Here is a 25,905-nt window from a genome sequence, read left to right as displayed (position 1 = left end):
CTAGGAGAGACAAGTGTTTGTGAGAGTCCAGGGTCACTGCCCATTACCAAAGGGCCTCCTTTCACCAGCATTCACACGTGCCGAGCGCTCACTCCTCCATGAAGTGGGTCTGAGGAAATGGCTGTGGTGCACAGGCCTCGGGGGAAAGCTACACAGTAACCAGAGGGCAGAGGTGGCTGGCGTGGGCTTGAGATACTTGCCAATGCTGCCTAAAGGAAGCCTTGTCGAGACTGCAAAGATCAGTTTTGCTTCCCTCTTGGGTTTGCTACTTGTGTTGGCCACCTAGAAACCAGGAAACCTTCCTTAGCAATCCACTCCACAGCATACAGACTCCTGACTTGAGAATGAGTTCACTGTGAGTCCAAAAAAAAAAAAAAAATGTATAAAATGGAAAGCAGGAAATGTATAGGTTTTCAAAGCACTTTTTGTTCAGGAAGGCCTCTCTATGAGTCATGCTTCATATTGAGACAGAACTTTTCTTCCAGAGCGTTCTGAGAGCGTCCCCCTGCTTATCACTGCCTCCCATATGGGAAGCACCAGCTAGCACCCTTGTTATGGGCTCCTCTCCCCCCTTCTCACCCCCCCCCCGGGGGCGGGGTTAAGTTCTAAAACAGGGCTGTGCTGTGTGCAGCCTGGAGAAGAAGGATATGCATGCTTCTATTCACTCCTAAGATGCTGCAGTCCCAAAATCACAAAGCATGTCTATAGCAGGCAGTCTTATGCTTGATTCATAAGCCAAAACTCTGAGTTGCTGGAATGTCAGGAACTCAAGTCACACTGAGCGGTCAGAGACACAGAACTGATTCACAAAAGGAGCATTTGAAAAACAGCTCCGGCGTTTTACTCAGAACTCGTCTATGCTGTGTCCTTGCCCAGAAGTGTCTTCCCTCCCACTCTGCCCTGGCCTCGCTTCTCCTCATCCTCCGACCTCGGCACAAATGTCACCTTGTCAGATACCCGTCCCTGACCCTGATGCCTGAGCCAGGTCACCCAATCAATGCTCCCTCAACGCATCCTGCTCTTTTCCTTCACAGCGCTGATCACAATGATTAATTACGCTGATTGGTATGTTCACTGGTTTACTATCGGCCTCGCAGGTGACTGGAAGCTCTGTGGTCGCCTGTGGATTCACCCGGCACGCCCAGCACACCGCCCCCAGCGCTGGCACTCAGAGGACAGCGGCTGTTTGTCGAAGGAGTAAATGAGTTATCTTTATGAAATTGAAATTTTGTTGCCCGCTGCTTACCATTAAGCAGTTGGTTTGTATTGAATTTTGAAGAGATTATCGTTATTATCAAGATCCGAAGGGTTTATGCACACCCATGTTCGTAGCAGCATAATTCACAATAGCCTAAGGGAGGAAGCCACCCAGGTGTCCGTCGACAATGAATGGATAAACAAAATGTGGTCTAGCCATGCAATGTTACTCAGCTTTACAAAGGACATTCTGACACAGGATACAACGTGGATGCATGTTGAAGACATTAAGGAAAACACGCCAATCAGAAAAGGACAAATACTGTATGATTCCACTTCGTATGAGCCACCCAGAGCGGCCAGACTCACAGAGACAGAAAGTAAAATGGCGGTTACCAGGGGCCAGGAGGAGGGAGGAACAGGGATTGAGCCTTGACTAAGTGCAGAGCTTCGGTTTGAGAAAATGGAAAGTTCTGAAGGCCCATCAACGGGGGTGATGATTGCACAACAATGTAAGTGTGCCTCATGCCACTGAACTGCACTTTTACGAATGGTGAAGATGGTAAATCTTACGTGTATTTTGCCGTAATTTAAAAAAAATAGAATTTGAAAATACTGTGTTTATTATTACACCAATGCATGCTTTTGGTGTTATGCGCAATATGGGGCATATTTCAAATAAACGGTAACGTGCAAATACTGACAGTGCTGGTCGCAGTAGCGAACGGAAGTTTCCGTTTCCGGCTATGGTTCCAGGGGCGCTTTCCTCTCTCCCCTTTCCTAGTCACAGAGCCCAGCGTGTCAGACACGGGGTGGGTGAGATCCTCTGGCTGGAGGTCCGACAGGATGCAGGGTGGACAGACTGATGGGGAGATAAATGAAAGAATCTCCATAATAAGAAGTTGTTCAAAATCGTGTGATGGAAACTACAATTTATATCCTAGATTTTGGTAGTTAGGACATCTTATTTCCTCAAACCACTTCATCCCTTTTTATAGTGAAATGGATTTAAATGATGACTATTTATAAATAATCAAATATGAGGGGAATCTTAAATAAGACAGAATTTTAAATTCCATCGCACTGTTTATTTCTAAAAGAAGTGTTTTGTTCCCAAAGATGAAAAACGTTTATGATTTAGTCATTATTATCCACATTTTACAGGAAACTGGGGCAGAAAGAGAGCAGTACCTTGCTTAAAAGCTCGTGGCTAGGAAGTGACAGAGCTGGTGTAAAAGCCAGATGCCATGTTGCTAACCAATAGGTTCTACCAGCTCTTTCTCTTACAGAAAAAAGGAGAAGGAGGAAGAGAGGAGGAGAGGAAGAGAGGAGGAGGAGGAGAAAGGGAAGGGAAAGAAAAGAACCTTCTAGCCCGGCCTGTGTGGCTCAGTGGTTGAGCATCGACCTATGAACCAGGAGGTCACAGTTTGGGTTGCGGGCTTGATCCCCAGCATGGGAAGTGCAGGAGGCAGCTGATCAATGATTCTCTCTCATCATTAATGTTTCTATCTCTCCTCCCTTCCTCGCTGAAATCAATAATAATATTTTTTTTAAAAAAAAGAACCTTCTAGTTCAGGGCCTTGAACTTTAAAAACCAAGTCATATTCAAGTAGTTGTTCTATTTTCATGCTCACATTTTAACACAAACAAGTGGGAGTGGGGCTCCCGGGGCTCCCCCAGTCTTGCCAAATGAAGTCCCTCTTGTTTCCCAGGTGGCCGCCGCTCTGCAGCTGCCCTGGGAGCCTGGCCAGAGGTCCCTCCGCACACACTGCCTCCCTCACTCTTCCTGTGACCGAGGATAACTTCCCTCACACCCCACAGTTTCCAGAGGCCGCATTGTTCTTGGGTCCCCGATTTGGAGTTCCAAAAGGCTTCATTTCCTCTGACGAGCCTTTCCCCTGCCCCAGAGGTGGGGGAACAAAGTCAGCTCTCCCATTCTCCTTTGCTCTAGGTCAGCGTCTCCTAAGGCAACCTTACAAAATACACTTAAAGTGGCAAGACACCAATATCCTCAACAGGGAAGCATTCACACTCCAGGAACATAAGCCAGGCGGGATGGGTGTGGGCTGTGGGGGAGGTGGCAGTGCCAGGGCAGGGCAGGAATGAGGAGGGAGCAGGAAGAGAGAAGCTGTACAAAAAAGTCCATGGCTACTGCATCTAGACAATATTAATGCACTAGCAAAAAAAAAAAAAATCATCAGCCCAGCTGGTGTGGCTTAGTGGTTGAACGTTGACCTATGAACCAGGAGGTCACGGTTTGATTCCCTGTCAGGGCACATGCTGGGTTGCGGGCTCGATCCCCAAAGTGGGGTATGCAGGAGGCAGCCAATCAGTGATTCATCACTGATGTTTCTCTCTCTCTCCCTCTTCCTTCCTTTCTGAAATAAATAAAAATATATAATTTTTTAAAAATCATCAGTCCAAAAGCATCACTGAATCAGAATTTATTCTAACAAATATATATTTTTTTATTTTGGGTGCCAAATTAAGCCAGTTTATTACATAAAGATTCTTTTTCTAAACAGTACTTTTTAAAAAAAGAAAAGGAATGGAGGAGGGTGTCTGTGTTCACTAGCACCTACTCTCTTTGAGACGACAGTTAGCATCATCGCTGGGGCGTCTGTCTGGCCTTCATTCTTTAAACAAGCCTGAGGAAGGTTTCCTGTGTTACTCTGGGCAGACACCTGCAGTTCTGGGCTCGTATTTAGATTACACTACACAGACCTTCCTTTCTCCCCTCTCTGAATTCTGGCCATTCTCTGACAATGCGAGCCCGCTCTCTCCCGGGAATGGTGAGACAGGTCGGACACCTGGGGGCGGCCCCCAGAGCCCGAGGCCCTCGCACACCTATTCTTCGGGATCGGATTCAAAGCCTTGGCAATCTCCCGCCCGGCCTGTGGGGCTGAGAAGTCTTAAAATTACTCTCTGGTGCCTTGCCCTTATTTTGTCAGTGCATTTTGTAAAGAATAAAACAAAACACACAGAACTTCAGACTGGAAAATGCGAACAATAGAAGGAAATGATGGAGACACTCTGGTTTCTGAGCTCGGGAACAGTGAGCTTTAGTGAAGGAGGGATGTCATACTCTGCCCCCGCCCCTCCCACCCACAATCCTATTGAGGTCAGGGTACAAAACGGAAAGCCGCAGATCCCCTCAGAAGAAAAAGACCAAGAACTTCTGGAGATTTATTTTTGCTTGATACAATTTGCATCTCTATTTTCAACCTTACAAATCAACAAGTATCAAGGGTATTCAAAAAGTCAGAAAATAAAACAATCAACTGATTTTTTTGAATACACCTTTTCACAAAACGGTATCTGCACTTCTGTGTTCGTTGCAGCATTATTTTCAACAGCCAAGACATAGAAATGGCCCACGTATCCAATAAATAAGTGGATAAAGGAAGAGTGGCACATATATGCAATGGAATATTAGTCAGCCATAAAAAAGAATGAAATATTGCCATTTGTGACAACACAGATGAACCTTGAAAGCATAATGCTAAGTGAAATAAGTTAGAAAAAGACAAATATCATATCACCTCACTTATATGTGGAATCTAAAAATATGTTTTTTTAATTTTAAAAAGCTTGTAGACATGGAGAATAAATTGGTTGCCAGAGCCATTAGCAGGGGGTTGAGGGGGGAAATGAATAGAGGTGTCAAAAAGAACAAACTTCTAATTATAAAATAAGTAAGCCATAAGGATAAAATGTACAGCTAATGACCGTAGTTTGTAAAACTATATTGCATATTTGAAAACTGCTAACAGAGCAGATCTTAAAAGTTCTCATCATAAGAAAAAAAGTCATAACTATGTGTGGTGACAGATGTTAACTAGAGTTATTGTGGTGATCATTTCACAACTTACATAAATATCAAGTAACTGTGTTGTACGCCTACACCTGAAACCAATATAATGCTGTATGTCAATTTTGCCTCAAAAACACTGTTCAATTCTGAAGAAAATATCTACATTTTCAACTACTATGTTCAATGCTTTCTGTTTTCTCCCAGGCCCCTCCCACAGGCCCTCTTCTCACACTCCCCTCTCTGAGATGTGTCCCCCAGGACCCCATACAAGGAAGAAGGGACAGGAGCCCTTTCTGTTGCACAGAGTCACCCAGAAATAGAATAACTTGTGTGGTGTTGGACAATTGCTCCTGCGCTTCAGTTCCCAGCCTCTGCCTCGGAACTTTGCAGTACTCCACACTGCAAAAACCACGCGCGCGCGTGCACACACACACACACACACACACACACACACACACACCTCAGCCATGTGATATGCTCTGGGCCAGTGGTCGGCAAACACATTAGTCAACAGAGCCAAATATCAAGAGTACAATGATTGAAATTTCTTTTGAGAGCTGAAAATCGACTTCTGCGCATGGGCCACGAAGTTTCAATCACAGTGAATGCCCGCACGTGGTATTTTGTGGAAGAGCCACACTTAAGGGGCCAAAGAGCCGCATGTGGCTCACAAGCCGCGGTGTGCCGACCACTGCTCTAGGCAATTACATTGAGACAGGACAGTAAGAAGCTAGACAAAATAATTAAACAAGGCCAAACAACTTGAGCAATTTACAGCCAGCTACTGAATCACAGGGTTTTATCTTCCCTAACCAAGGACACGCAGGAGGAACAAATGGTTACACATTCCAGACCATTCAGGACAGACCAGCATCGGTCCCAGTTCCTCCTCAGTAACATTCTTTAAAAATAAAACCAATCTGAAAATAACCCTGACCCATTTTTGCACACATTTTGATGAATCAATATATTGAAGGACACACCTGGTGAGCTAATGAATATTCTGTTAACACCCTCTTCCCCAGAGACCTCCCCTAGGATTCCTTGTATCTCTGCTCTCTTCCTCTAAAGATCCACATGAGACTTGCAACCAGGGGAGAAGCAGGCAGCAGCTGCTCGTCCTGGGCTTACCCCCTGAACCTGTCTCCAAGGCCCCCTTTTCCTCTTTCTCTCTCCTGTTGCTTCTTCTACCTCAAGCCCTTCCTTTGTTTCACTGTCCACAGCTTTAACAAACATAATCTCAAAATCTCATGTACTCCTGTTGTGAAATGTTCCCGCACGAAGTCAAGAACCTACACACCACCAGGAGACCCAGGGCAGACCTGCTCCGGGCCCTGACCCCGTCCAGGAACAACATGATAGCAGACACAATGTGAGCAAAGCTTCTGTGACTGGCTTCCTCGCCTGCACATCTGCCATCATCCCGGGAAGAACAAGCCAGGGCCCGCCTGCTGCCCAAGGAGGAGATGAAAGAAACCCAGGTCAGAACCATTTCCAGCTGGAGCTCACGCCCTCAGATGAATAAGAACTGAGAAGGGGCTGTTTTAAGCTCTTGAGTTTTGGAAAACTTAGTTAAATCGTATCCTATATAATAAAAGGCTAATATTCAAATTGTCCCCTCAACCGAGAGTATGACCAACTGGGAGTTCAACTGGAGTTCAACCAGGGTGTGGGGCTGGCCAACAGCCCTCGACCCCTTCCCCAGTCAGCCCCACCCCTAACCGCCCCCCCCCCCACCCATATTGGGGGCGGGGCCAGCCCACCAACTGCCCAAGGCCCCTGCCCTGGTTCAGTCCAGCCCAATTGGTTCCAATCAGGGAGGGCTGGCTGGACCCCACCCATGCACGAATTCGTGCACTGGGCCTCTAGTTTGGAGATAATAGCTAACTGATACATCCCATTAGATTTTCCCATTGGGGTGGCTTTGTCTTATTGCACTGCAATGTTACTTGAGAATAAAAGAAGCTTTGGAGCCCAAAGTCACCAGAAGAACAACTAAGTAGCGTTTTATTTATTCTAGGCCCTCCCTCTGTGGTCTCCCCTTCCTGGCCCTTAAATGGAGGAGGTGTTTACACCCAGAGAAAAGCAAACCTCTGACTTTCTTCGTTCAATGTCCTATTTTTCTTTCGAGCCTAGAAACCTGCCACCTGTGCCTCAACCCAAGATCCACTTGGTCACTGACCTCTCCTGTTGGCCATCAGCCCTGTGGCCAGCACCTGTACTGCTGGGCTGCATCACACGCAAGGCCCTGGTGGCACTGCAGCTGGCTACCAAGTTGGTTTCTTCCCCTTCTTCCTGACACTGGTCTGAGAAAGGTCAGCATTAGGTGCTCAAATGGTGAAGACCACCCAGGTAGTAATGAATGCTTTACCACGTGACTCAGCTCTCCTGCCTGCTCCATCACCACTGATGTCCTTCCTGTCCCCCAGGTCACAGTCTTGCCTCTCAGGGCGGAAGTAGGTCTTACCAATAGCATAGTTTTGTTGTCCTTGACGCCCGCTACATGCACTTCCTAGGCCCAGGCTCTGCTTTCTGGGTCAGCTATTTCTGGCTGGGTTGCACAACCTGGTCCCCGCACCCTGATCTCTTTCACACACACTCTCGGGACCTATGTGAAGATCAAGTGTCTTTGTCTGAAAACCAAAGCCTTCCACCACTGCACTGCCCCCATATTGTATCTGAGTTTGTTTCCTAGAATCCTCTCCAAATCCAGAAAACTCTCTGTCCTCTAGTTTCTCTATCATAAAATCTTAATTTTGCATCTTTCCCCTCATTTTCTCCTTTCATTTGGAACATGTGCCAATTAGTGTTTTCTTGCTTCAATGGCTCCTCCTGAAACCCCACCTGCTCCACGAAGGACTCATCGGGGAAGGGCACTAATCGCCGCGTCCCCATTCTGTACTGCATTATTTATGCCGCTCATGCTGCTAGATTTCAAGCTCTTCGGTGGCCAGGAACATCACAGTTGCTTTGGTTTATTTCCTCTGCTGTGCAGCTCTGTGTTCATTTACTATCTAAACAGAGAATGATGAGGGAGTAGCAAGGCGCGACCCAAAGGAACAGAACACACAGAGAAAAACTGGGACATTGTGAATTATTCTGTGCTTTTCTCTTTGAAAGTGCCACAGAAGTTGCCCTTTAAGCATTTTGCCCTGAACAAGCCCTGGCATGGAGCTGGGAAGAGGCGAGGGGATCCAGGAGGTGGGCAGCCCTGGGTTGGGAAGGGTCTACTCCCTGGGAACATGGCCCCAGAGGCCATGCTAAGGGCCCAGCAAAGGTCAAGTGTGGTGTGGGCTCCCGGTGACCAGGCGCCATGCCAGGCAGGATGTCAAGGGAAGCAAAGCGAGTGCCCATCATGTGTCTCCCTTCCTGTGACCCTCCTGTCCCAACCTACTGTTCTCAACCCCTTTGTCTTCAGCCTAAGGGTGGGCTACCCACATGCCTTGCCCTGGAATTCCATTCAGTTCTGTTCTCTTTGGAAAACCTTTCTTTCCTTCATCTCACTAAAATGCCTTTCTATCAACTAATAGTTACAATCCTATCTAATATAAGGGTGATATGCAAATTGACCATCACTCCAACACACAAGATGGCCACCCCCATGTGGCCAAATATGGCTGCCCCCATGTGGACACAAGATGGCTACCCCCATGTGGACACAAGATGGCCACCACAGATGGCTGGCAGGGGAGGGCAGTTGTGGGCAATCAAGCCAGCAGGGGAGGGCAGTTGGGAGGGACCAGGCATGGAAGGGAGGGCAGTTGGGAGAGACCAGTCCTAGAGGGGAGGGCAGTTGAGGGCCACCAGGCCAGCAGGGGAGGGCAGTTGGAGGGGACCTGGCCTGCAGGGGAGGACAGTTGGGGGCAACCAGGCCAGCAGGGGAGAGCAGTTAGGGGAAATCGGGCCTGCAGGGGAGGGCAGTTAGGGGTGACTGGGCCGGCAGAGGAGGGCAGTTAGGGGTGACCAGGCTGGCAGGGGAGGGCAGTTAGGGGCAATCGGGCCAGCAGGGGAGCCGTTAGGCATTGATTAGGCTGCCAGGGGAGTGGTTAGGGGGTGATCAGGCTGGCAGGCAGAAGCAGTTAGGGGCAATCAGGCAGGCAGGCAGGCAAACAGTTGGGAGCCAGCAGTCCTGGATTGTGAGAGGGATGTCCGACTGCCTGTTTAGGCCCAATCCTGGTGGGCCTGGGTGGGATTGGGCCTAAACGGGCAGTTGGGCATCCCTTGAGGGGTCCCAGATTGGAGACAGTGCAGGCTGGGCTGAGGGACACACACACCGCCCCCTCATGCACCAGGCCTCTAGTCTATATATATAAAAGGCTAATATGCAAAGCGCCCCCTTGGGAGTTCAACCGGGAGACCGGGAGCTCGATTGCTGGCTATAATGTGCGCTGACCACCAGGGGCTGGCCCTGATCGCCGGCCAGGCCTAGGGACCCTACCCATACACGAATTTCATGCACCAGGCCTCTAGTTTACTATAAAGTTGCTCAGAACTTTATAGACTTGGAGCTAACATATTCTGGAGCTTAAATAAATGATCTCATTTAATCCTCGCAGCAGCCCTGCGGGAAAGTCAGTGTTGTTATTATCTTCCTTTTACAAATGAGGAAACCGAAGCCCGGAGTGTTCATAACTTGCCCGAGGCTACAAACCCAGTGAGATTTGGGGCTCAGGTGGTCAGACTCCCAAACCTACGTCTTTGCTCCGCACGGCTCCTGCACGGCAGCTGTCTTCAGCCAGTGTTCACTGTGGCCCAGGGTAGGTGCTGGGAGGCTTCCCTCCCAGAAACTGTCATGAATTCAAATATGACTTATGGGAGGTACACAGTCATACCAAGTGCACCATGTGGGAACTAAAAGCACTACCTTCAGCCTGGTTTTACGCCCTACATTACGCCCTACGTTAGTTAAGGGAACAAATAAGCACCCACATGTTTGTAGCTTAACGCCGTCCAAGTTTATTTCTCACCCAGATAACAGGCCAACACAAGGGCTCCCTGTTGGCGGACCCCTTTCATCTGCTGGTTTCACCATCTCCCGGCAGATAGGGTGAAAGAAGGTGGTAAAGGGATATCTGCTTCTTGCAAACCCCAGCCCAGAAGTGACACGTTTCACTTCCACTTCTGTTCCAGTGGCTGCTCTCTCTGCACCACCCGCTCTGTCCTGGCCTCACGGTTGACCCAGTTTCCTGGGGTGGCCACAGGGGCTTCTCAGTAAACCTGACACCCACAGGAGACCACACCCTCCCCAGCACCTCACAGTTGCCTGAGAGCCTGGTGTTAGGAGTCAAACCTTGGTGACAAATAAGCCCGAGTAAAAGTCCCCGCCTACCTCCGAATTTGCTGGGTGAGTTGCTGAACTTGTGACTCCAAGGGTCATGTTGAGATACACGTAAAGCATCAGACCTTCAGGATATGCTAAGTACTTAATAAAACATCAGCTATGTGTTCCTTGTAGCACCTTGTCAGACTGCCCAGGCCAGAGTCAAGTCCCCAGACCCCGTGACATTTGCTCCTGGCCACTGGCCATGTGCACGGCCCTCGTTAGAATGGGGAGGAGAGCGGGCACCCTGTGTTCTTCCCCCTGCTCTGAGTGGCCACATCAAAGGAGGACTTGAACCAGAAACAGACACAGGAAAGGAAGGACCAGGACTGGGGAGCATGCAGGAAGTAACAGAGGAGGGGCAGCAAGCAGAGAGAGGTGTGTGTGAAGGAGAGGCAGGTAGAGCAGGTGGGGGTTGGGAGTCTGGGGGAGGAGCAGGGGCAGCAGGCCGATGGGAAAGGTGTGAGGTGTGCCCTGGACCTCTCCCGGCCCAACCCTGTCCGCTGCTCAGTGGAGAGGGGTGTGGTTTTAGAGACCGTCCTGTCCAAACTGGGTGGGGTTATGAGTCACCCCAGTACTCATCTCAAGATGCACTAATGTCATTCATCACTTGTTGTGGGTTCAACTGTGCCCCCCAAAAAAGGTATGCTGATGTCCTAACCCCTGGCACCTGTGACAGCGACCTCATGTGAAAACAGGGTCTTTCCGGATGTAAGTTAAGATGCGGTCACCTGTGTATGCCTGGAGCAGGGTGGGTCCTTCCAATGTGGCTGGTGTCCTCATAAGAAGAGAACCAGAGACAGGGACACACAGAGGGGAAATGCCAGGTGAAGACAGAGGGACGACAGCCTCGTGACCACAGACGCAGAGGTTGGATGCTGCCCCTGCCCTCCCGGGAACAGCCAGGACTGAGATCACCACCAGACGCTGGGAGTGAGGCCGGGGCAGATTCTGTCCGAGCCCCACGAAGGAACCAACCCAGGAACCAACCCGGCCAACCCTTGCCTCTGAGCAAAACAGACAAAGTTTACAGTCCGGTGGGAGAAACAGATATTAATCGGATCGTTAATTACCAAGTCTGGGGGCCATCTCTCCCTTTACCCCAAGTCTGAGGGTAGAAATGGGTCTTTGCCACTTTTTTTTATCCCTAGTGGTAGCGCTGAGATAGAAAAGCTTGATGAAAGGTAGGCCACAGGGAGCTGGGTCACCTTGACATCAAGCTCTCTGCAGTGTCATGTTCAAAGCCACCACTGCCTCCAGAAGCCCTGACCAATGATGTAAATCCTTAGTCCAGATTGAGGAGGTGGCAATGGGGGTGGGGGGGAGGGTTACATCCCAAAGCACACGGCCAGACCCCCTAAAATCCTCTTGCCGGTTCCCCTCTGCTCAGAACCTGCTCCCAGCCCCTCCCCCTCCCACCTGACTCTCTCTGGAGGTTTCCTCAACTCCGGGTCCTTTCTCAGGCAGAGAAATGGGACTCTCTTGGCTTCTTACAAAGCATTCTGCTTGGATCCTGGGAGGAGGGAGGAGCTGTTTGATATTCAGGCTTCATTTTGTGTTGTTTTTCTCGTGAACTCGTGAATTACCAAATGAATGACCAAACGGCCAGCTCTCAGCAGCCTCCGGCCTTCACCTTTTGCAAAGGAGGAAAGATCCTGAATTATTTAAGCAGACCCGGAAAGCCCAGAACTCAGCGCCATGCAGAATCCCTTCTCCTAGGGCAGGGGATTAGCTGCTTCCTTAAGTATCTGAGTCCTCAGATATTCCCTGACACAGGGCTTCTGGAATGGCAGGTACTTGGGCATTTTCCTCCATTTGGCTCCAGCGCGGGGTTAGGTCAAGGAGCCACACTGAAGGCCGAAAAGAACCCCGGGCTGGGGAGTCACAGATGTGTGCCCTTGGGGAAGTCCCCCCACATCTCTCAGTCTCAGCATGAGCTTATGCGACCTGAGAAGATCCTACCAGACCCCCAGGAAGGCCAGAGCAAGCTCCCGAGCTTCGGCAGCACGTGGGCAGGGGGAGAAGATCCATCAAAACACTAATTTGAGAGAGATATGCACCCCTATGTTCATCGCAGCACTATTTACAATAGCCAAGATAGGGAAGCAAACTAGGTGAATGGATAAAGAATATGCAGTTCCTATACACACAATGGACTATTACTCAGCCATAAAAAAAAAAAAAAAAGAATAAGCTTTTGCTATTGGCAACAACATGGATGGACCAAGAGGGTATTGTCATACAGACAAACACTGTATGATTTCACTTATTTGTGGAACCCGAAATAACACAACAAGTGAACAAACAAAACAGAACAGAAACAGCCCCATAGATACAGAGAATAAACTGATGGTTGCCAGAGGAGAGGGTGAGGGGAGGGATAAATGAAAAAAGGGGGGGAAAAAAGAAGAAGAAAGACCAATCAGACCAAACCAAACAACAGAACCTCAGTCGGCTCATCTTTGCAGGCTCTTTCCTACCAGGACCTGGTGGTTGGCTTCTGCTGACCGGCACTCCTTTGGTGACACTTCGCTTGGGAGACTTTGAGCAACCGGCACCCTTAGAAGAGCAAGTGACCCGGACACAACGCTCAGCACATGTGGCCCAGCAGAGGCGAGATGATCAGCAGAGAAATCTCGAGCTCAGCCATCAGGGAAACTCATCCTGAAAGGCCGGGGAGCCTCTAGAATTGTACTTGGCGTGACCTGACACCTCAGCAGTGGCCAGGGATTCGCTCCTCTCAATACTTTAATGCCTGGAATTCTAAATATCTTGTTGTTATTAATTTATCGGGCAGTCACTGTAATTATCCCACTGGTAATGAATTCATTGGGTATGCATTTCGATGTCATTTGTACAGTGCTTGCACAGGCACCGAATGATTCAGCATTAATTAATCTATCTTCAAAGTAAAATGCTCACAATCAATTCATATTACTTGGACCCTGAAGCCACTGGCAGAGTCTTCATTCTAATTATTATTATTTATGAACTGTGCAAGGTATTTTCGAATGTTTGCGTTCAGTCTCTCCCAACACCCGCTCCCCCTGTCTATACATCACTGCTGCTCTGCCAAATAGATTTGTCTGATCAATACTTCAGTGTCCTTATCTTGAAAGATGTCACCTTGTGTCTGCAGCTGTTAGCCCATCACTGCACGCAAAGATTTTCTGAGCTGCTTCTGTAGCAGTGAAATGTATCATATTTTTACACGACATTCATCTCAAGGACCATCCAGATAGGAAAAACATCAGGACCTTTTCTATTAAGCCATGAAAATATTCTCTTGATTGCTTAACACACCTTATCACAGAGTGGTCGATTCACCAATAAACAAAATCATATTTTTAAATGTGAACATTAGAATCAGATTACTCTGAGGGGAATGATATTTTAAGTCATGTGACTTCTCAGAGGACCGGATTTAGTACCTCACCTTAAATATCCTGATGACGAGTGAAAAATGAAAAACAACACAGATATCTGTCATATGCCAACCAGACGCTGGGTAACGTAAACACACAGCCCACCCGTTCTCTGTGGCGAACAGGACTAGGGAGGGACACGACATGCCAATGCCAGCCAAAGACACGCAGAAAAGAAACACAAAACGCTAAATCACTGTAGTGCTGACACTTCTTGAACTTGAACTTAAAGCTCTCAACAGCAAAAGAGTTATTTTTCAATGGGTCAAACTATCAACTTAATTTATGTGAGGTCTTGAGATACAGACCCAAAGCAAAGATGACATACATATGTAATTTTGAGTTAGACACCTCATTTTATTCATGTTATTAATTCCATTCTAATTTTTGTATTTAATTCCCAAACCTCAAGAGCAAATGTCTAATTTCTACTGAGTTCTTTTCTATTCCATGGTGTGTGTGTGTGTGTGTGCGTGTGTGTGTGCGTGTGGAACACGACCTAACACAGGGGTAAATACTTTCTTGTAAAGTCCAGGATCCATATTAAAGCACATTCTTGTTGGCTTTGACTGGGAGACAGTGTGAGTCTCCTTGAGCTCATGTGTGTCTCACTCACTCTTGGGCACGACTGCATGATGTATGTGCTCTGTCATGCGCATTTCCTCTATGCGTTCTTTGCCCTATTGAAACAGGCACGAGATGATGGTAATCTTACGAAAACTTAACATGATTTGTCTATTACGGAAGGTGTATTTGATGCTGTCACCAAGCCTGTATCCATTAGTAACCTCACAGGTTCTTAAAGGGACACTACTAACAATACCTGACTTTTTAAAATTCTGAGCGTCAGTAAAGTCTACAGCTCTCTGTGGCGGACAGGACTAGGGAGAAACAGGACATGCCAAATGGAGCTCCTCTGCTCCATCTCTCCATGCCTTCCCATCCCTTTTGAGATTCTATTTTAGTTTTTTTCCACACACAAAAACATTTCAGAACTTTTCAGTAAGCCCATGCTCCATAGTGAGGTGCACCAAAGAAAATGAACATTAAAATGCTCGACTGTGTTTCTCAGGGAGACCGGGTTCTCAGGATTTGACTTGGTTTTGGAATGTTGACCTACTAACAAGGAGAGAAAACCGAAGCCCAGCTGAAGGCTGTGGTTGTTTCCGCAGACCGACCACGCCAAACCCATCACACCCACCCTCACACCCACCCGAGCAGCCGCTGTCCTTACTGTGTCCTCCAGACGCCACTCGAGGTGAGCTGCCGCGAGGTTACTCCGAACACCGAACGCCGTCTGGGATGGACTCACTGCCCAGGCACCAGCGGGGAACTCAGCGTTTGACCACGTGCTCCCTGGGAAAACAGGGGCCTGGATGAAAAGATGAATCAGGTGTGAGGGCTGAAGACTATATACCAGGGGTCCTCAAACTTTTTAAACAGGGGGCCAGTTCACTGTCCCTCAGACCGTTGGAGGGCCGGACTATAGTTTAAAAAAAAACTATGAGCAAATTCCTATGCACACGGCACATATCTTATTTTGAAGTAAAAAAACAAAACGGCAAAAACACCCACATGTGGCCCGCGGGCCGTAGTTTGAGGACGCCTGCTATACACTCTCCCCCCACCTTCTAAGTTCTTCTAGCCAGACTAATAATCCAATTAACAGGAGGCAATGTATACAGTTTATTCTGGATGTACATACCCAGGGGCTCATACATATGAGACCCAAAACACGTTGGGCAGTTGAGGCTTACACGCCATTCTGGGCCCGAGAAGGAAGGGGTGCGGGCTGTGGGGTTCAGAAAGGGCCATCGGCAGTTCACAGGTGGCCGAGAGGGAGCTGGCCATGTGGCAAACCAACTCCTGCTGGGCAACACAGAATCCAGGAGACACGGCAGGGACCCAGCCGGCCGGCCCTGCTGGGATCCCTCCGTCCGCCACCCTGACTTCTAACTGGGCCGAGGGGAAGTCCTCACGGGGAATATGCTAAGATTCCCTTCCTCACGTGGGCCTCTCCCTCGGAATTACCTTAGGCAGGAAAGCCAGAGGGTCCTAGGTCCTTTCTGGGTCTTCGGCTTCTTAATAACCAGCTTAAAGTCAACATCCTAAAAGGCACATTTGGGGGAAGCAAAACTTCAGTCCCGTGCACAGGCCAGTCCTTGGCGAGCATTTGCTGATGGGCCCCGCCTCCCAGCGCACGAGCAGAAAGCGCTCCCCCGCCTCCACCTGGAAGGCCCAGCAGGTGCATCGGTCCTGGGGAGGAGGTCGGCAGGTGCACCGGGTTTACCTGTTCAAAATCTCGCGAAGGGCTGGCGAAAGGGATGCGGACAGCTCCACAGGTGGGAAGTGTTTCGTTTGTCGACACAGCTTTGTGTGTCCAGATATGTGAGGCCAATGAGAAGACAGTCATGTCCCTTATCCACCACAATTTGCTCATGGCGAAATGCTCCTCGGACTTTGGTGCTACGTCACGGTTTACCCAGGCCCCGGCGGTAACGTTAAGTGGGGCCAGGCGGGAGACTCCCAGGGCCTCGTTTAGAATCTATTGAGCACCTCCCCCTTCCCCAACTCGAAAAGCACACCCATTTCCCTGCCGGGAAAGATGAGTCGCAGCCTCTCCTCTGGAGGTCATTTTGGGATACATACCAAAACATGCAGGTGGGGATGAATGCTCTCACCTTCTGTATGAGTTTGCTAGAGCTGCTGTGACCAGGTACCACAGACTGGGTGGCTTGAACAGCAGTGATTTAGTGTCTCACCCTCTGGAGAATAGAGGTATGTGATCAAGATGTCAGCAGAGATGGTTCCTACTGAGGACCTGACCGAAGGATCGCTCTCCTTGGCCAGGGGATGGCATCTTCTCCCTGTGTCCCCACACGGTCTTCCCTCTGTGGGCGTCTGGGTCCTAATCTCCTCTTCATTTTTTAAAAAAATATATTTTTATTGATTTCAGAGAGGAAGGGAGAAGAGAGAGAAACATCAATGATAAGAATCATTGATCGGCTGCCCCCTGCACGCCCCCTCCTGGGGACCGAGCCTACAACCCAGGCATGTGCCCTTGATTGGAATTGAACCCGGGACCCTTCAGTCTATCCAGTGAGCCAAACCGGCCAGGGCTGGCATCTCCTCTTTTCATAAGGATGCCAGTCAGATTGAATTAGGACCCACCCTGTCGACCTCATTTAATTTAATTACCTCCTTAAAGACTCCCATCTCCAAATAAGACCAAAGCCTGAGGCGGGGGGATTTGGGACTCCAAATTTGAATTTCAGGGAAACACAATTCAGTCATAACACCTGCCTTTAGGTATTTTTGGCGCCGGATCGCACAACCTTTTAGTTACTTTGTTTCTGGTTTGTCTCCATAAAAGAATAAGACAAACAGAGAAAGGCCTCCGTTTGGGGGAGGTTCATGTGCCAATCCCTTTAAGTTCAGTAGAGAGAACAAAATCACCAAACAACAAAAACATACATTTTTGAAAAACACGAGAGCGGATTGACATCATCCTCTTCCTGAGGAAGCACCAAGTAGAGCATCCCAACCTCCACAAATGTCTAAAACACCATCTGTTGCTGTGCTGAACCGTTCGACAGGGCAGGAGACGGCTGACAAACTGCACAGCTCCCCGAGGTGCAGAACGCCTGAGCCTCCGCAGGGCCTGGAGGAGGGACGGCGCTGTGAGGGCGCCTGGCTGGGTCTGGGTCCTTACGAAGTGGGAAAGCGAGCGTGTGTGCATTTATGTAACTTTAAGATTAAGCAAAGGCGCGCGAGCAGTTTGAAATAAGGAATTTTGTAATGGGATTTCCTTCCACAACACACACAGCCACCGTTTGTTTGATGGCTGTGTATTTGCTAAACTTTCATTGAATTGAATGTAAATATAAGCCAGCCTCTAAAACAAGGCATCCCAGCCACGGACACACCGGAATTCAACTCCGTTTCGCAAGTATTCTAGGAAAAAGGCTTCCCTGGAAATAAAATACTTTTGAAACATAGCACACGGCAAAATTCAGCGCTGTGGTTATCCGGGGGATCTTCCAGAGGCAGCAGCCACTGTCTCTGAACATCGATTTTCCTCTTCAAACAGTAACGTGGGTCAGCAGAGACTGGCCTTTGGTGATGAAGGAATGGACGGCGGTTTAGATCATCTGGACTTTAACAAAGAAGGATGGGAGCAGAACGGGGATGAGACCCAACGCGTTGGCTTTGCAGCCAGAACAGAAAACACTCCTCCGGCCTCAATTGCAAATCTCTCTGGGTTGTCCCCGTGACTTCAAGTTGACCCACAACGACAAAGCCCGAGGGAGCAGTTAGCACACTCGCTGCCAGCACCGACCTGTCCATGAGTTTTAGAGTGACATGTGCGATGTGGCCACACTGGCTTTCAGCGCCGCTCCAGGGCTCGCGTCCAGAAGGTCCCCCGGCGGCTGTGCCCGAACCCGCCGGTAGATGGCGCACCAAGCCCCCCACTCAGCCTACGGAGCAGGGAACAGCTTCTGCCAGCGAGGCAGGCAAGGACTTTGATTCATAAAAAACATAAATTCTACTTGATGAACAATAATAATAAAGGAAATTGACTACTGGGCACCATAGAGATGAATTTTAAAGCCCCGAAATCAAGTTATTTGGGTTTATTTAATTTAATTTACTAAATTTGAATAACTGCGCGATGTAATGATGCATGGCAGGGCATTTAGGTTTTATGGCTTCTAAATGCTTCTCTTTAGGGTGATTGCACGCAGTTGCATGGTCGCCAGAGAACTCTGTCCCCCTCTCCAAGCTGTGTAAACAAATTGAGGAGAGAATAGTTACACATTGGGAGAAAGGCAAGGAGAATCTATTGAGGCTGGAGAGAGAGCCCCCCGCTACAAAATTCCCCCCTTTTTTTTAGGATATAAACGACATCAGAGGCACTCAAAGACCAACATTAAAGATTTTATTAATACAAGCACGGCAGCCAAGCACTTTCCAGGTGCTTCTTGAAGTAGAAGCCTCATCTCTTAGTAAAACAAGTAAGATCTAGGACAGTGGTCGGCAAACTCATTAGTCAACAGAGCCAAATATCAACAGTACGATTAAAATTTCTTTTGAAAATAAAAAAAAAAAAATTAAAAACAAAATTTCTTTTGAGAGCCGAAAACCGACTTCTGCGCATGGGCCACGAAGTTTCAATCGCACTGTACGTGTGCGCCCGCACGTGGTAGTTTGTGGAGGAGCCACACTCAAGGGGCCAAAGAGCCGCATGTGGCTCGCGAGCCGCAGTGTGCCGACCACTGATCTAGACAACCTTTATATTCATACCTAAATGTTTTAAGCTGGTGAAGGTGCATTTTGAACAGCTTCCAAACTGGCCAGTTAGGACCCTGCAAGATCTAGAAACTCTGTTCATCCTTCGATCTATGGAGATGTTCTGCGAGCTGATGTAAAGTGTCCTTTTATAAAGATGCAGCCCCCACATCCCCCTGGGGGGTGTCACTCCTGCACATACATTCTATGTTTGCCCACACGTACACGTGTATCTGCATAAACATAGGGAGTTGCACGCACGTAGTGATTCAGCTATCTGTGGGTGTGGGTACATGCAGGGTGTGTATGTGCTCTCTGCGTACCACTCTGCTCTGCTGCTTTCAGCATCACTGAATTTGGCACCAGCTCTTTAGCACTTTGGAAGGGCCTTCATTAGCACTGGGAGAGTATCCAAAAAGAATCCAGAAAAATCAACACATGGCTGCTCTTGTTCTCACGATAAATGACAGCTTTGGTGGAAAACAACAACAGTCAAGAAGCAAAACAAAAACCCCAAAGCAACAAGAGTAGCAGTAACATGAATAGAGGAAGTCAGACATTACTAACTCAGGTTTTTTCTTTAATTTTAATTTATTTATTTATTCCATTTTTACAACTCTCTTCCTTTGCCATAAAGCCTCCGGGTTCTTTCACACAATTAAAAATATAAATAGTGAAAGTATATTAAGAACCCTGGGGGGGGGGGGGAGAACAACAATCCTGAGAGCTTATGTCTCTTTATAGACACAAACACGCTTATTATATGCTTAAAAATGTGTGAAAGCCTGGAAGTGGCACATGTATGCAACTCCACTGTTATGATATGGCAAAAGCTGCCTGTTAAGCCATACCAGCCCCCAGTTGGAAGGCTGTCCATTAAACGTATTACTCTTTGGAACCAGAGTTCTGAAGAGATGGGGGCCTTTCTTGGAAAACAGAATTTCCCCAATTACCTGAAAGTCATATCTCAAAACCATTAATACAAACTCTTGGGTAATGCAGATGCTATGAGAATGTATAGGGAACGCAGTAATTTCCAAACTAGTCAAAAGCAAATTCTGTCCAATGTATGTGTATGGGAATACCATGTCTTCTAACAGGTAGATCATAATAATCTAATCTATAATAATAAAAGCATAATATGCTATTAGACTGGACAGCCAGATGTCCTTCCGGACGAAGCCATGGTGGGGGGCAGGGGGGCAAGGCAGAGGTGGTTAGGCATGATCAGGCAGGCAGGCAGAGTGGTTAGGGGTGATGAGGCAGGCAGGCAGAGTGGTTAGGGTCAATCAGGCAGGCAGGCAAGCGGTTAGGAGCCAGCGGTCCCAGATTGCGTGAGGGTGCAGGCCAGGCTGAAGGATCCCCCCCCCCCGCCCCCTCGTGCATGAATTTCATGCACCAGGCCTCTAGTAGGCAGATAATAAGTCACACTCTAAAGAAGCAGTAACCAAACAAACTAAAGAAGACTTTGACTTAAATGGTTAATTCCTTTGCACTTTAGCTGTCAAAGCAATAGTGGAAAATTGAAGTGTGCATGGCCCTTTAAGGCCAGTGGCTCTGCCCAGGAGACCAGCCATCAAGGGAGAACACCCCATTGGATCTTAAGAAAAGAGAACTCATTGTGCTATTCACCCTTCCATCAGCCCTTTGCCTTCTCTTTCCTCCGTTTCTCAGTCAGATTTTGTGAGTTGTCTGTGCTGGAGGGTCTTGATTTTTCAAGGAGAAGGGGAAAAGGAATAGGAAAGCAGTGAATTTTTTTTTAACGGGATTCAGAACAGGCAAAGGAGGGGGGTTGTGCAGCCTGGGCTAGAACTGCCTTTATGAGGAGCCCTGCACGATGCTGGTGGTGAGGGGCCTAAGAAGAAAGCTGGACATGAGTAGGTGGCAAGGGAAGCATCTGAAAGAGCCAAATCCTAAGATTAAAACATTCTAGAAGTGTGCCTATGGAGTAATTCAAAATACAGGAAGAGCCTGGGATGGCAGATCACAGCAGAGAGGAAGCAATGCGTCTCCAGATGACTTCGTTCATTCCACAGATATCTATCACGTGCCTCTGATGTGACAGGCACCATGTGAAGCAGTAGGCAAGCACAAGTCAACAAGCTATTTCTTCTCAATGCCTTTCTTACTTTGAACACGGCTACCAAACTCAGTGCACAAAATCCTCTAGGTTGGGAGGCAGGGGTCAAGACCCTTGTGAGTCTGTGGACCAAGAGAAAATTGAGCCCCACAGCTGAATATTCTTAAGGTGGTGTGTGTCTGGCAGCACCTTGAACTGTCTCGCCATCTCCCCTGACCACTGCACGCCACACTCCCTCTGGAGGGCTCAGCAGTTGTTCCAAGCTGTGGCCTAAGGTTGTGTTGACAGCAGTTCCTCCTTAGGAAGAGCTCCATTCCACCCTATTGCCGACCATTATTGTGAATACGCTAACAAACCCTCGTGGGTAACAGAATGGTCTCACTCTCCGAGAAGGGCCAGAAAGCCGATTGAAAGGCTCCCAAAAAAGAGGAGTGATCCCAAGTAGTACTGAGGCCACCTCTCAACAGCCTATTCAATGACCCTTCTCTCTTTCGCCTCCCCCTAAGCTGAGGATGGGAGCAGCCTGGCGTTTGGCAGGGAGACCAATGTCAACACTCTCTATATTTACTTTTTTTTTTTATTGGCAGTTTGGAAGGCAGCCATTCCCAAATCGAGGGAGCGATGATTCCTGCCAACGACGACTCCAAGCCACCTGACTGGCCTCTCTCTGCACAAGCCAAGAGGGGAATGCGTCCAGGACCTTCATTGTTGGCCGCCATGTTTACAACACATGTAATGCCGCCTTACACTCTAAGAGACCCCCAACTGGAGAAAAGAGTGGGCTGCAAGCTGCCGACATGGTTTAGCTCTCCCAAAAGCAAGGTTTGGAAAGTCAGAACCTGGCTGTTTGCATAGCCAGCCACACAACCCAAGTGCAGTCGAGCCCACCCAGTGCAGTCGAGCCCAGATTGGCCTTCTGTTGAGAAGCTGACCCTGTGGAGTGTGACATGAAGACCTTGGAGAGGGTCCCAAAAGGTTTCAAGTCCACACGGGTGGTAACATGTTTGGGGAAACTGTCTTTCTGAGGAAAGGCCAAATAAATTGGGATTTGTTTCAATGGAGCAAAATGGAAAAACTCAGAAGATGTCTTTAAAACAACCCTGAGAGAGTGAGATGGTCTCTGAATGAAAGTACACAGTGGTTCTTAAATTCCACTACAGCTAGAACAAGAGAGACCGGAAAATTTTAGAGCTGGATAAATCCTTCAGGATTATCTAGTTTGACCTGTTCGTTGAACAGATGATGAAGTTATTTATTTATTTAGAAAGATTCTGGATGAGGGGCAGGTCCCTTAAGTCTAAGGGAAGTGCTAGATGCTCACAATTGGCCCAGAATGACTAGTTTAAACGGTGTTAGAAGCACAGACAGGTCACCAAAGGCACTCAAGCCACAGGTTATATTTAGACCCAGGTAAGCACGTTTGTTCAGTCAGGAGCGCAGCATACCCCTTGCTAGCAATTGAGAGACCTCCCGAAATCCTTGTGATGAGATAAAACAGCTCTTAGTGGAGTGCCTAGAATACTGCTTTAGAAAGCAGGCTGACTGCGGCATAGGGCACAGGGCAAGCTCGGCTAGTCCAAGGCACAGGAGAATACGGATGTATTGAGTGCTGGAGTGAGCCTAGTAATGAAATCCGGAGAGCCTTCTAGACATGCAGTTCAGCTGCGGCTCCCCAGGTTGTCCACACTGATAGGCAATTTCATGGGAAGCTGGCTGTGGACATACCGTGTAAGTCACTAGAGCTCAGCTGGCCTCCACCATGGTTGCAGCATGAAATTTCCCGTTTGCTCCACAGCCTCCAAATTCAGAGCAAAATTGCCACCAGCTGTGCTTTCAACTTCCTGCGTTGCAGGGGAAGAGCAAAACATCTTTGATGATAATGTGGGTGGAGGGAAATTTAGGGAACCCCTGCTCCACTGAGAGCTAGCCACGGTTGACCAAAGTTCAAGTCAACCACACCACTTGAGTTGTCATCTGCCCCCAAAGGTGACGTCCTAAGCCGTCCAGTAGATGAAACAATGAGACTGGACTGGGGCGTCCAAAAGAACTGGAGGTCTTATCTTCCTGATAAGAAAACATTCAATCAAGATAGAATTGTGTCCACAGGAGAAATGTCACCGGAGCATTTTCAGCCACTTAAACATTAATCAACGCTGCAGATATGAGCTGACACATGTTCCGTTCCTGAAGCGCCTTGCTCTCCTTTCACCCTGGATCTTTGCACACGTTTCCTCTGCCATTCCCCAATCCACTTCTACTCCACTTGGTCAGCTCCTGCTCATCCTTCAAAACCCAACCCAGGTCTAATCATCTCAGTGAAATCTCCCAATGTCCCCAAAACAGAATTAGATTCTCCCTCTTCTGTGAGTCCAGATATAAAATTTGTATATTATGCCTATTAAACACTGATCACATTAAACTATGAGAAACAGGAAGGAGGAGGGAAAATAGCATGAGCTTTGGGATCAAAGATAAGAAACTCTACATCCCAACTCCTCCATTTACAAATTCTGTGTCCTTGAGCAAATTACCCAATCGTCCTGATGTGACTCCATCTATAAAACGGGGCAATAATGCCTACTTTAGAATGGTCTTGTGAAGATGACATGAAATTGTCAAATAAAGGCCTTAGCACTGGGCCTGACTCAGAGTCAATACTCCATAAGTTAGGCCCCTCCCCTCTCTCCTTCTTCCAGAGGCAGAAGCATGCTCTGCATCCCTGTGTCCTCAGCATTGAGCACAACACCTTGAAGACACACTAAGCATTTAATACATGCAATCATGCAATGAATCTAGTAACTATGGGCACATAGGGGCCAGTTTTTAATCACAGAAAGTCAGGCCCCGAAAGACCCCCCTAACCCAGTGGCAAATGGCAGGCCCAGATGAGCCCCCTCCTCTTTGGCTCCCAGACCAGCGTCGCCCACTGTTGCTCACCGCCAGCTCACGCTTCCTGCTCCTGAGTGTTGCAGATCTTTCTGGGGCTGCATTTCAGCTGGCTCCTTTGCGCCCTAGACCTGGAGACCAGAACCAGCCTTGGTGGCTGTGTTACTAGGAATCCCATCCAGCTACTCGTGGTGAAGGGCCATTTCTCATCATCCACGCTAATAGGGCTTCCTTCACACGGGAAATGATGGATGACTAACAGGCTCGGGGAAAATGTGTTGTGTTCTATTCCGAAAGGATGCGAATGACACGAGCATGTTGCCTTCTGGAGAGGCAGGGACATGGCGGACGCGGAACGCACGTGGCTCCTTGCACCTCCGTGGCTGGCGAGAGGGTTGATGGCATTTAGCGGCGTGCGCGGCGGCACCCACGGCACACAGTAACGCTCACAAAACAGCGTTTGCATGTGCTAATGGCAGCGGAATCAGAAACACATGGATTTAATTTCCTTCAAAATACCCACGGGTATAAAAATCAATGCAGGAAAGCCATTTGGCGAACTCTATTTGGGCCTTTTCTGAGCCCCAAAATCATGAGAAGTTGTTGGAGATGGCTGCCGAGCTCAAACTCCCATCAGGTTCAAACCTCCCCACGCACAGCCCCGGCCTAATGCGATGTGAACCCCCGGCTGTCTTTTTGGAGAGAGGCAGGAGCTTGCTGTGTGGTACCTCCACGGCTGCCATCTCCACAGATTTCCTGCTTTCTGCTATTAGTTCATTTGCTCAGCCTCTCCCGCCGGAGAGCCGTCAGGGAGATCTCATTTTGGCAGCAGATCGGGATCCCTGCCTGAGAGTTGATAGAGGTTGAGCTATTTGCAGAAATAATGCTTTCCAGACGTACTAAACAGTCCCCCTCTTTCCAGATGGAGTGGCATTAGTGTTGCTTCCAGCCATTTCCTCACCTTCTGGTACACTTGTCAGTTCTCCCATATGCACCACCAGCCTTCCGTGTTCTGGGGAATCTCGGAAAACTGCTCAGCCTCTCAGCTGCTCACCACTTGCATGCACAAATGCGTGCCCGCACACATGCACGGGGCACGGGTGCAGTGTGCGCACTCACACACACACACACACACACACACACACACACACACACACACACAGGCACACACACACACGCACACGCACACGCGCGCGCACACACACACACGCACACACTTATACAGCCTCCACTCATGTATGCACATGCAGATTTCTTCCCCCGCCTCCTGGGAGTCAACTGAGATTTTCTGAGAGAGCTAATCACTAAATGTGCTAGTTTAGCAGCTCAGGGAATTAGACAGGCATGAATACAGGGGACGTCCCGGAAGTCCCCTGGCTGTGCCGGATGCTTCTACCATAAGTGGTAATCACCACCGTCAACGTTACTCACGTTGTCATTCGCGTTGCCTTTGGTGGCCTCTCGTTTTCAATGTCAGAGGGACATTAGTGAAGAGGCTGTCCTCCTTGGCCGGAATAACCCTCTTAAGAGCTGGGGTAAGCCTCTTTGTGGCTTGTGGCCCATCCGTAAGACACTTTGGATTCAGGACCCCATCAGCTCACAGCCGTGTGCTCTTTCCGTATTGCCCGGCTTGCCATGCTGTGTTAACTCTGGATGGTTTAACATGCCCAGGCCAGAATCCGGTCCTCCACCAGGGCACCTGCTGAGGCCCTCCCAGCTTCTCGCTTCAATGACCTAAGGCAGTGGACGGCAAACTCATTAGTCAACAGAGCCAAATATCAACAGTACAACGATTGAATTTCTTTTGAGAGCCACATTTTTTAAACTTAAACTTCTTCTAACACCACTTCTTCAAAATAGACTCGTCCAGGCCGTGGTATTTTGTGGAAGAGCC

This window comes from Eptesicus fuscus, chromosome 19 (assembly GCF_027574615.1).
Source record: "Eptesicus fuscus isolate TK198812 chromosome 19, DD_ASM_mEF_20220401, whole genome shotgun sequence".
Classification (NCBI taxonomy): domain Eukaryota; kingdom Metazoa; phylum Chordata; class Mammalia; order Chiroptera; family Vespertilionidae; genus Eptesicus; species Eptesicus fuscus.
The sequence above is the reverse complement of the archived record's forward strand: the minus strand, read 5'-3'. Positions refer to the sequence as shown.